The 12,398-nt window shown below is 36.7% G+C and overlaps 1 long non-coding RNA gene across 1 annotated transcript in view; it reads right to left on the bottom strand.

Annotated features, from left to right (window-relative positions):
- Nucleotides 1-12,398, bottom strand: part of LOC125173290 (uncharacterized) — a 58,547-nt gene that overhangs the window by 32,287 nt on the left and 13,862 nt on the right. The window lies entirely within an intron of this gene.

Genomic DNA, 12,398 nt, shown 5'->3' with positions numbered 1-12,398 from the left:
TGCAGGAATTTTCTCTTTCACGCCACTACCAGTCTCACCCAGAGGATTCCAATCACATGGAACTCCTGAGATTGTTCTGTTTCTCTGAACAGTTCTAATTACTGCAAAGTTATTAGATGTTTATTGATTGTTGTGCCAGATGAATAAACAATGGTCTGTTGTTAAATAATGAGGCGCTAGTTGTTTAAAAATGTTTATAGTGTCTTATGTAAAATCTAAATGTTTACCAAGTATAAAACATATTAAGAAAATAATTTGCTTATTAAAAAGCAAACTTTTAAATTGCACACATCAAATATGACTATAAAAATGAAAATAGAAGGTTCTACATCATCTATAGAATGCAATAAAGACAAATAATTATCCCCAGGGGAACACTGTTACAACCATTGCTTACTTATGCTTTATTTGTCCTTTTCTCTTGTGATAATTATTCACTCCTTCGGACTAAGAGATGCTGACAGTTCACTAATAGCATGGTTGTTTTGTTCCACACACCCTGTGGTTTCCTCTAATTTTAGTCCTAAGACAATGTATTCAATTATTTTCAGGTCCTAAATCTGTTTCAATGGTGTATCTGTCTGTTTAGATTAATGAGTCTCTAATTTAGGAAATCACACCAATTCTATTTTGATATTTCAAACTTGTACTGAGCACCATTTAACATGTTACGGAATTCTCACCTCTTCCCCCATACATAAATTTACGTTTGAAAGTCAAGCCAGGAGAGCGCTGGGAATTGGTTTCAAGACTTGGGTATGATGGCACCTCTACACATACCACATAATAATTGTGACTGAACTTAGACAAATCAATCAATCCCCACTCCCCATGTTTAACATAGAGTTGGTAATCATTCCTATACCTCGTTCATCGGGTTGTTATGTGGTTCAAATGGAATAATGTCTGGAAAACTGTTTTCTTTGTGTACCATAAAGTTCTTGTGAATTCTCAGTCATACGTATATGAATATGCATTCATCTCAAAAGCACTGAACACACACTAAGTGCCAGGCCCAATGTCCATGCCAAAAATGTACAGATGTTTGAGTAGAAGATGATGATGATGATGATGTCGATGAGGATGATGATGATAATGACCAAAGTTGCATAGGGTTAAAAATATGTGTAATAGTTCTTAATATCTATATAATAACTTCAGAATATTATAATGGAGATATGGCATTTTGTCTATTAAATCTCTTACATTTATGTTTTGGTCATTTAAAGAAATAAGTTTATTGTAAATTTGTCATGGATTATTATATGCTGAATATTAACCGTGTAATTGAAACTCTGGAATTGCAAACAGGATATAATTTATGATTCTATTATTTCTAGGAAAAAGTGAGAAATTGGTTAACTTTTTATTTAACTGGTGAATTCTGTCAGGTTTTCTGTTGAGTTCCCAGTGTTTTCTCTGATCAGCTCTTCCTATTTTAGACTGACAGTGGGCCCAGGCAGAGTTTCAGTACAAATTGTCCTAGGGAAAGACTTTTGCGACCTTGTATATCATCTGTTTTTTAGGATTTTATTTGAGAGTCAGAAGCATAAGTGGCAATAAGGACTCTGAGAGCAAGAGAAATGTGAGCTGTAACTTCACTGGGGCAGCAAGAGACCATAATTATCACACGGACAGCAAGATACTAAGGTAATATGCTGAGTTCACACAATTAGTCAACAGATACTGATGAAATATTTGCCATTCACCAAGCACTGTGCTGGTGACAGGGAATATACTAGTGAATACAGCCTAGTACCTCATCATGGAGATCCAAAAAATTAGGAAGAGTTCAGAAAAGTTCAGAAGAGTGTTCTGGGCTAGGGTTAGGAAGAATCTTCTAAAGAAAACAGCATGTGGGAAGACCTGAGGGTAGGAAGGAATATATTGCCTTTAAGTTAATGGGGCGCCTGGGTGGTGCCGTCGGTTAAGTGTCCGACTTCAGCTAGGTCACGATCTCGCGGTCCGTGAGTTCGAGCCCCGCGTCAGGCTCTGGGCTGATGGCTCAGAGCCTGGAGCCTGTTTCCGATTCTGTGTCTCCCTCTCTCTCTGCCCCTCCCCCGCTCATGCTCTGTCTCTCTCTGTCCCAAAAATAAATAAAAAACATTGAAAGAAAAAATTTTAAGTTACTCCTGGAACATAGACAACATATTCTGGGTGTTCTGTGTATCTATTTGTCCCTCACAATGTCCGATATTGTGTTGTACACAGAGAGACAAACAACAGATATTTTTGAATCAGTAATAAATGATGAACACCAATGACTATGACACCATTGGGTCAGTGGACCCTACCAGAGCTTGTCTAGTTCTGAAGTCTAGAACATGAATATCTTGTCTGGCAAAGTGTGCATCATGATATCTGCTACACAGGGCTACAAAGAAATATAATGAAGTGATACGTGGGAAAGCAACCTTTAAAATGCAAACACATCATCAACGTGCTCATTGTTCGTCTTTGAAACAAATAGAGGAGTGGAAAGAGCATGGAAAAGAACAACATCAAGGAAGGTTCTCATTACAAGGGGTCAGAATCCTTGGGGCACCTGGGTGGCTCAGTCTGTTAGGCGTCCAACTTCATCTCAGGTCCTGATCTTGCAGTTTGTGAGTTCGAGCCCCTCATCGGGCTCTGTGCTGACAGCTCAGAGCCTGGAGGCTGCTTCAGATTCTGTGTCTCCCTATCTCTCTGCCCCTCCTCCGCTCATGCTCTCTCTCTCTCTCTCTTTCTCTCTCCCTCAAAAATAATAAACATTAAAAAAAATGTTTTTTAAAAGAAGGGGTCAGAATCCTGAACACTTTATTAATTTAATTCTCAGACACATAAAATAACAGAATGTATCTGAGAAGCGGAAATAACCACATCTGTGTCAATGTTAAAGTCTCACAAACTTGAGGGAGAGACTTGGGGGAGAACTCATAAACTTGGGGGAGAAAGAGAAAATGTTTAGGCTACCAGCTTAAGTAAAGGCATTGTCATTCGTCATGATCAAAGCTCACAAGCCAATGCACCTGAGTTTCACACAACAGCATGGAAGTTGAACAATTTGGTTAAAGAACGTGTTGATGATGCCAGTCAGTGAATTTGGATAGATTTCCCCACAGACTCAAACTCTTGTTTTGATTCTACATTTACATACACAGAGAGGATATATGTGTTAAACAGAAATTTGTTAGAGCTTTGTTTTGGGGTTATGAGATAATATATATGAAAACACATATCTACAAATACTTACAGAACTCTAAGAAACTACTATGATCAGTAATATTTTTACAGTTATATTGCTCTATGCCATCATAATGTTATGGACATGGCTTCTTAAATAATGGTCCTTTGAGAGCTTTTGCTAAATGGTCTTGAATGGAATCCAAGTGTTGAATTGCTTAAATGAATTCCACTCTCTCCTGAATGGTATAATGCTGCTTCAGGATGTTAGTTAATGGAATTGTGACCCTACAACTTTAGTGGAGCTAACTCTATTAATAAGGCCAAATAGGCCTTTATCTAGGATGATAAAAAAACAAATAGCACAGCACTTTTTTTTTAATAACCATTGAGATATCCTTGGAATAATGCCACAAATTTGAGCCTGGAGAAGAAAAATTAATTACTTGGAGAGAGAGTACGTTCACATAGCTGCTCATCCTGCCTTTTACTAAGGTATTTGCAGTGTGGGAAGCAGTCAGACTACACTGATTCTCATCACATGCAGTGAGCTTGAGTAAAAGGCTTTTAGGATGTCTGCTGTTAAACACGGAAGCCACTCTCTCCATAGGGCATTTCCAAATTAAATATCTTGCAGTATTATCAGTTAATTTACCAGTCATATTACAGTAAACACTGCAAATAGGTTTCAGTTGCCCTGTCAGTACTAATTGATTGGTAGTGGCTGTGGGGGGGCACTCTGTTGAATAAAACTGTGATGGTAAAATCAAACTCGAAAGCAAAGATCATGGGTGTTTGTGTGTGTGAGGGGTGGAGATGAGGGGTTGGCAGTCTCTATACACTGAGTCATGGCTCTGGATTAGGGAAAAGGCTGATTTAGCACAGGCCCGTGGTTACATACTCATTTCTTCATTTTTTACCTCTTCAAAAAAATGGAAGAAGATATTTAACATAAAAAGATAAAGAAATCAGGGAAAAAGGAAAGTAAGATCAAATAATAAGAGAAGGCCACTAGGAAATGCAAGCCATAAAATCCCACAACCCTTAGCAAACGGGGCTTAAAATTTGACTCTGGACTTCCTAGTAGCTAAATTAAAAATGGGAATCACAATTGTTTGTAACATCCACATTGTCAAAAATGTAAGGCAGGTCCAATAGAGAAAGTATAAGACAGACATTTTGGTAAAAAAAAGAACAGATGTGGAACTAGAAGGCAGGAATTTAACTCCTATTTAGTAGTCGTGTGACTTTCAGCAAATTACTTACACTTGACTACCTCAATGTCTTCTTCTGTAAAATTTGGATACCACTGCTTCATGAATTGTTTCAAAATTAAATTCTAAAGTGAGTATGCTCTTTATTTTTCTTTTGGTCACCTGAATCGATTCCCCTTACTTCTCTGCTTCCCAGGAGTCGACCCTGCAAACTGCATCATCCAGGATCTTTTTGCCCTCTGGCTTCCAGCATGGTTCAGTCGACAAGAGGTAACCTCTCCCCACCGCCGCAATGCCAAGAGCCTAATGGTATCTCCCTCTATAACTACAGCTTCTGATGGGCAGCAGCCTTCCATAGCACTGGCTCATGCCAGCCTCCCAAAATATTGCTGCCTCCCCTCACCTAAGAGTAGTAACAGCTTCTGGATGCCTGGCGCCTCTCATCACTTGTTGGTTTCCTCAACTGCATCCATACTTCTAGAAATAGTCCATTAAATTCTCATCAGAATCCAACAGGAGAATGTACAGTATTCTGTTTCTGGCCAGGCCCCTGACTGATAAAATAAATATTTATAATAAGGTAGAGAGGGAGGGAATAGAGTCCCAGTTTTGAGCCCCTACTATAGGCCAAGCACAGGCACTGTTTATAAAGATATTCAATAAATGCTGATAAATCTGAACAAAGGGGTATGAGAGAGGATTTAAAAAAAAAACAGATGTCACAAGAATTTGAGACACAGGAATCAGATCCTTTCCATCAGATGACCCCCTTTCCCTAATATGGAATGTGAACAGAAGAAAGAAACTCAGGATTGATTTAGTCTGAACAACAACAAAATGCTAGCATGTATTAAGATGTAAAATATCGTTCTCAGTTTTAATGCAATTCAAAGAGAAACGATGTGGCAAGTGCATGATTTTTCTCTCTGCCATTTAATATAGTTGGGTATATAGTGGACGCGAGTGGGTATAACATCATTAATGGAATGACTAGTATTCTCAAATGCCTAACCACTTTTTGGAATGATTTTCTTTTTTTTTATGTTTATTTATTTTTGAGACAGAGTGTGAACAGGAGAGGGGCAGGGAGAGAGAGGGAGACACAGAATCTGAAGCAGGTTTCAGGTTCTGAGCTGTCAGCCCAGAGCCTGACATGGGGCTCGAACTCACAGACTGTGAGATCATGACCTGAGTCAAAGTCGGATGCTTAACCAACTGAACCACTCAGTAAACCCCTCTTTTTTTTAATTTTTAAAAATTTATTTATTTTTAGAGAGAGAAATCACAGGTGGGGGACAGGCACAGAGAAAGGGAGAGAGAATCCTAAGTAGGCTCCGTGCTTAGCACTGAACCCATTGCATAATTTTCAAAAAATGTGTCAACAGAAAATAAATATTTTGCCACTTTTTCACATACAAACAAGGGGGTCAATTGAAGAATGACTAAAACAATAAAGGAACCAGTGCCCCCAAAATGTATTGTTCACAGGGTCTAGCACAGACACAACAAAAGGTTTGTGGGCATCCAGTAAATTCTGTTATTATTCCCAGAAACCACCAAAGTCAGCTCATCCCACGCATTTCTCTTAATAAACTATCCTACATGTGACTTGATCAGGAGAGGCCCTCTTCCTCAGATCCTCTTTATTGGTGTGTGTGTGTGTGTGTGTGTGTGTGTGTGTGTATTATATACCTATGTATATAATATATATCTCTATATATTTTTCTCTTTTGATGAATGTTTTTTATAGGAGAGCAAAGAGGTCTTAGATCCTTTGTGTACAAGGTGTCTCCATAACCAGACAGATCTTGTATAAAATAACCACAGTGTAGGGGAGAACTCACAAAGAAAAAGACTCATAAATTAAAACACTTTGCTTTTTTTTTTTTGCCATTTTCATCCTGTTTTGATTTTCAACATGTGTAAATCATTCTGTTGCTATAAAACTTATTAAATGAAGCAGAAGAGCCAAGACCAAAAATGTAATAATGAAGCAATGTTTTAATCCTTTACAATTTTTTGGCATGATCAGCTCGATTATACTTGATATACACTTAAGGGTTTTGTGTTTCAGAGGGAACTTTTCTTAACACTGTTCATGTGTCCCAGATGTGACCTAGTTTCATTCTGGGAAATAGATGCTGAGTGTTGCATAGGCAAGTGAAACAGACATGGGTATTTTAGGAGCCATTAACGCAGTATGCTTACAGGAACCAAATACGAAATTCCAGCTGGCCAGTGAAAACCTTTCTTGAGCATGTACTATGTGCTGAGCACAGATATGTAAAAACAAAGGTCAGGTCCTGATTTTGAGGAGCTCATAGACTAGTTAAGAGAGATGATAAATATGTCACATTGTAAGAGAAAACAAATGTAAAAATAAAACCAAAGCATAATATGTTCAGATATCAGAAGGTTGAGGGTAGAGAAGCATTATATACTATGTAGCCTTTTTTTTTTTTTCTGTTTTAGGAGTGTTACGGGGATGCTTCATAGAGGAGGTGGAATTAGAGCAAATTCTGAAATTTTAATTCCAGTTTGCAAATTCCCTTCAATTAAGTCATGACCTCTTTATGGACAAATGTCCACTTGGATCAGTGAGAAAACAGATGGAAAATTACCAGCCCAAGTCTGGGCATAAAATAGAAGTATTAAATGTTTCCTCTTCTGTATTTTTTTTAATTGAGGTAAAATAGTTTGCAACTATTAACGCTTTCTAATTCCAAAAGGCCTTCATCATTCCACAAAGAATCACTACACCCATTGAACAGTCATTGGCCATTCCCCTCTCCCCACAGCACCTTGCAACCACTAATCGGCCTTCCGTGTCTATGGCCTTTAGTGTCTTGCTTCCTTCGCACAGCATAATGTTTTAAGGTTCCTCCATGTTGTAGCATGAATCAGTACTTTATTCCTGATGAATATCCCATTGAATATGTATGCCACATTTTATTTATGCATTCATCTCTTGGTGGATACTGGGTTGTTTCCACATTTTGGCTATTGTAAATAGTGCCGCTATAAACATTCGCACATAATTTTTTTTATTTAAAACTTGTCTATATGATATATTCATGTCATCCGTGACTAGAGATAGCTTGGCCTCTTCCTTTCCAATTTGGAATATCTTTTCTTTCTTTTTCCATCCTTGTTGCTCTGGCTAGAACTTCCAGTACAATGGTGAATAGAAGTGTCAGGAGCAGACAGACATCCTTGTCTTGTTTCTGATCTTAGGGAAAGCTTTCAGTCTCTCACACTGAGTGGATTTTCCTAGATGCACTTTATCACGTTGAAGAAGTTGCCTTTATTCCTACTTTTCTGAGTATTTTTATCATGAAAGATGATTGAATTTTGTCAAATGCTTTTTCTGCATCAATTGTGATGATTGTGTGGCTTTTTCCCTTTTGTCTATTAATATGGTAAAATATATTGATTGTTTTTCCTATGCTGGACCATCCTTGCATTCCTGGGATAGATTCCACATGGGTATGGGATATAGTCCTTTAAATATGCTGTTAGATTCGGTTTGCTTGTATTTTGTTAGGGACTTTTGCACCTATATTCATAAGGGATATTGCCCTACCATTTTATTTTCTTGTGATGTCTTTGTCTGGTTTTGATATCAGGGCAATACTGGCTTCATAGAATAAAGTGTTCCCTCCTTCTATTTTTTGGAAGACTTTCAGAAGGATTGGTTTTATGTCTTAAAACAAACAGTAAGCTCTACCAGTGAAGCCATCAAGTCTTGAGCTTTTCTTTGTTGGAGGCGTTTGATTATTGATTCAATCTCCTTATTTTAGGTCTATTTAGATTTTCTATTTTTCTTCTTGAGTCAGTTTTGATAGTTGATGTGTGTGTAGTTTGTGTGTTCTGAGGAATTTGTCTATTTCATCTAGGTTATCCAATTTGTTGATATATAAGTGTCCATTGATTGATGAATAGATAAAGAAGATGTGATTGATATATGCATATATGTATATATATATATGTATATACAATGGAATATTATTCAGCCATAAAAAGAACGAGATATTGCCATTTTCAACGACATGGATAGAACTAAAGAGCATTATCCTAAGCAAAATAAGTCAGCTAGAGAAAGACATATACTATATGATTTCACTCATATGTGGAACTTAAGAAACAACAACAACAAAAAATGAGCAAAGGGAAAAAAAGAGAGAGGGGAGAAACCAAGAAGCAAATTCTTAAGTATAGAGAGCAGACTGATGGTTACCAGAGGGGAGGTAAATGGAGGGATAGGGGAAGTGGGGGATGAGGATTCAGAAGTGCACCTGTCGTGGTGAACAGCAGGCTTGTGTGGAAGTGTTGAATCACTACATTGTACATTTGGAACCAATATTATGCTGTGTTTACTAACTGGAATTTAAATTAAAACTAAGAAAAAAAAATACACTTCCAGGCTTTGCTGGCAATGGCCCAGGTGTAAAAGAGCATGGTATAATTGCATGTGGCTTGAAATGGCAGTTCTATGTGAGATCATTACATGTCAGCTGTGTGTGTACTCTAGGGGCTGTGTGTGTTTAACAAAATGATGTAAAATATCACATTAAAAATGTTAATAGTATTCTCTTATAATAATTTTATTTCTATAAAGTCAACAGCAATGTCCCATTTCATTTTTTACCTTAGTAGTTTGAGTTTTATTCCCCCCTTAATTAGTAGAGCTAAACAGTAGAGTTTGGTAATTTTGTTACCTTTTCAAAGAACCAACTTTTTATTTCATTTATTCTGTTTCTATTTTCTTTTTGTTTTTTATTTTTTTAATGTTTATTTATTCTTGAAAGAGAGATAGAGTACGAGTGCGAGTGGGAGAGAGGCAGAGAGACACAGAATCAGAAGGAGGCTCTAGGATCTGAGCTGTCCGCACGGAGCCCGACGTGGGGCTCAAACTCACGAACCATAAGATCGTGACCTGAGCCAAAGTTGGACGCTTACCTGACTGAGCCACCCAGGCGTCGCTTCTTTTTCTATTTTCTATTTCATTTATCTCTATTCAGATCTTTACTGCTTTCTTCCTTCTGCTGCTTTCGGTTTAGTTTGCTCTTTCTTTTCTAGTTGCTTGGGAAGGTTATATTATTGATATAAGATTTTTCTTTCCTTAAAATGTAGGCATTTAGAACCATAAATTTCCCTCTGAGCAAGCACTGTTTAACTAATCACTTAAGTTTTGGTGTTGTGTTTCCTTAATTCTTCTCACAGTATGTTCTAATTTTCTGTGACTTCTCTTTTGACCCATTCATTGTTTAAGAATGTGTTTAATTTCCACATATTTGTGAATTTGCCAGCTCTCCTGTTCTTTTTTTTTCTTCCTTCCTCCTTCTCTCCCTCTCTCTATTCTTCCAAAAGGATTTGTGTGTGTGTTTACACATGTGTAGTAAGAACATTAAACATGAAATCTACTCTCTTAAAAATTTTTAAGTGCAGACCACAGTATCGTTAACTATAGGCACAGTGTTGTACAGCAGATCTCTAGAACTTATTGGTCTTGCATAAGACCCATTAAGTACCATTAAACTTTGTACCCATTAAACAGCAACTCCCCATTTTACCCTTTGTCCAGCCCTTGGCAACCACCATTCTACTCTCTGTTTCTAAGAGTCTATTTTAGATACCTCATGTAAGTAGAATCAGGCAGTATGTCCTGTGACTGGCTTAATTCACTCAGCATAATGTCCTCTAGGCTTATCCATGTTGTCACATATGGCGGGATTTCCTTCTTTTTAAAGCTGAATAATATTCCATTGTATGTATACACCACATTCGTCTGTTGATGGACATTTAGGTTGCTTCTATATGTTGGCTGTTGAAATAATGCTGTGATGAATGTGGGAGTGCATATATCTCATTGAAGTCGTAATCTCAATACCTTTGGATATATACTTGCTAGATCAGATGGTGATTCTAATCTTAATTTCTTTGAGGAAACTCCATAATGTTTTCCACAGGGGCTGCACCATTTTGTATTTTACATGTACCAACAGTGTACAAGGGCTCCAGTTTCTCCATATTCTTAGGAACATTTGTTATTTGTTTAACATAATAGACATCCTAACAGATGTGAGTGATATCTCGTTGTGATTTTGACATGCATTTCTCAGATGATTAGTGATGTTGACAATCTTTTCATAAATCTGTTGGCCACTGTACACTGTCTCTATAGAAATGTCAACTCAATTGGGGCGCCTGGGTGGCTCAGTCGGTTAAGCGGCCAATTTCGGCTCAGGTCATGATCTTGCGGTCCGTGAGTTCGAGCCCCGCGTCGGGCTCTGTGCTGACAGCTCAGAGCCTGGAGCCTGTTTCAGATTCTGTGTCTCCCTCTCTCTGACCCTCCCCTGTTCATGCTCTGTCTCTCTCTGTCTCAAAAATAAGTAAAACGTTAAAAAAAATTAAAAAAAAGAAATGTCAACTCAAGTTCTTTGCCTATTTTTTAATGAAGTTATTTATTTATTTATTTATTTATTTATTTATTTTTGCTGCTGATTTGTAGGAATTCCTTACACGTATTGGCTATTAATCCCTTATCAGCTATATCATTTTAAACTATTTTTCTCATTCTTGGTTTGCCTTCTCACTCTATTGACTGCCTCCTTTGCTATGCAGAAGCTTTTTAGTTTAATTGCTTTTGTAATTTTCCTTGTGTTGCTTGTGCTTTTGGAATCATATGCAAGAAATCATTGCCAAACACAGATTTCATGAGCTTTTCCTCTGTTTTCTTCTAGTAGTTTACTACTTCTAGTAGTTTATTTCTAATTTTGTTCTATTGTGGTCAGAGGAAATGCTTTGTATGGCTTCAGTCTTTTAAAATGTATTGAGATTTATTTTATGGCCTAAGGTGTGGTCTTTTCTGGAGAATGTTTCATGGGCACGTGAGAAGAATGTATATTCTGCTGTTGGGTAGAGTGTTCTATATATCTCTCTTAGATCTTGGTGGCTTATAGTGTTGTTCAAGTCTTCTGTTTCCTTGTTGATCTTCTGTCTCATCGTTGTATCCATTATTGAAAGTGGAGTATATAAATGCCCTACTGTTATTGTTGAGCTTTCTATTTTTTTCTTTGTCAATTTTTGCTTCACATATTTTGGGACTTGGTTTTTGTGTTTATAATTGGTATATCTTCTTGATAGGTTTTTTAGTCATTATGTAATGTCCTTCTTTGTTTGTTGTAACATTTTTTTCTTAAACTCTATTTTGTCTGATGTTAATATAGCCAATCCAGCTGTCTTTTGGTGAGTATTTGCATGGAGTATATTTCACATCCTTTAATTGTCACCTTAGCTTTCTTTGAATCAAAAGTGAGCCTCTTGTAGATAGCATGTGACTGAATCATGTTTTTTACTCCATTCTCCCATTATTTGCCTTTTGGTTGGAGTTTTATTCCATTTACATTCAATGCAGTTACTGATAAAGAAGGACTTCTATTTGGCCATATATTTTTCACATGTCTTATATACTTTCTTTTTCCTCATTTTCTCCATAACTGCCTTCTTTTGTGTTAAATATATATTTTCTAGCATACCATGTTGATTCCTTTCTCATTTTTTTCTACACATTTTTAAGTGATTTTCTTAGTGGTTTACCATCTAATTATAGGATAACAATTAACAATTTAATTTATAGAGATATAGTTTGAATGAGAAAAAAGTTAGTTTCAATTATATGTAAAAGTTTTCTTCTATACAATTCCATCCTTCCCTTTATGTTGTTATTGTCACAGATTATATTTTTATACATTGTGAGCCCATCAACATAGATTTATAATTATCTTACAGTTTTTTAAATCATATAAGAAAACTAAGGAATTCCAAATTAAAATACTGATAGATATTTACCTATATCTATACCTTTATCAATACCTTTATTGCTCCTTCTATGTCTTTTCCTTCCCTTCACCCCTTCACTTTTCACTGATCCTTTTGTTCCTTCCCTCCATGTTCTTTCTTTTCTTTAGAACATTGGTAGGAAAAAAGAGAAAGTTGTATTTTATTATTATTTTAAATTGA

The sequence above is a fragment of the Prionailurus viverrinus genome, chromosome C1, assembly GCF_022837055.1.
Source record: "Prionailurus viverrinus isolate Anna chromosome C1, UM_Priviv_1.0, whole genome shotgun sequence".
Lineage (NCBI taxonomy): Eukaryota > Metazoa > Chordata > Mammalia > Carnivora > Felidae > Prionailurus > Prionailurus viverrinus.
This window is presented reverse-complemented; position numbering and strand designations above follow the sequence as displayed.